The sequence below is a fragment of the Acanthisitta chloris genome, unplaced genomic scaffold, assembly GCF_000695815.1.
Source record: "Acanthisitta chloris isolate BGI_N310 unplaced genomic scaffold, ASM69581v1 scaffold4547, whole genome shotgun sequence".
In the NCBI taxonomy this organism is placed as follows: domain Eukaryota; kingdom Metazoa; phylum Chordata; class Aves; order Passeriformes; family Acanthisittidae; genus Acanthisitta; species Acanthisitta chloris.
This window is the reverse complement of record NW_008683041.1, coordinates 48,430-48,658: the sequence shown is the minus strand read 5'-3', so window position 1 is coordinate 48,658 and position 229 is coordinate 48,430. Positions and strand designations below refer to the sequence as shown.

Below are 229 nucleotides of genomic sequence, written 5' to 3'. Positions count from 1 at the left end.
AGGAGGAACTGAGTATTCACATGCTGAGTATGAGTGGTATCTGAAGAACTGGGCCTGGGAACCCTTGGGGGGACTCATATAAAATAAGTCTTGAATGGGGAAAGGGTTAGGAAAGTAAAGAATTGGAGAACTAAGATTTTTTAAATTCCTAATGGATTCAAATAGGAAAGCTTGAGGGTGAGAAGGGAGTGGTAGAATGTAAAGGCTGGAGGGGTTGGCTGTTAGATGG

At 42.8% G+C, this 229-nt stretch overlaps 1 protein-coding gene across 1 annotated transcript in view; it reads right to left on the bottom strand.

Annotated features, from left to right (window-relative positions):
* LOC103806077 (multidrug resistance protein 1-like) overlaps positions 1 to 229 on the bottom strand; it is a gene marked incomplete at its 3' end in the record, with an annotated part of 34,191 nt that overhangs the window by 10,584 nt on the left and 23,378 nt on the right. The window lies entirely within an intron of this gene.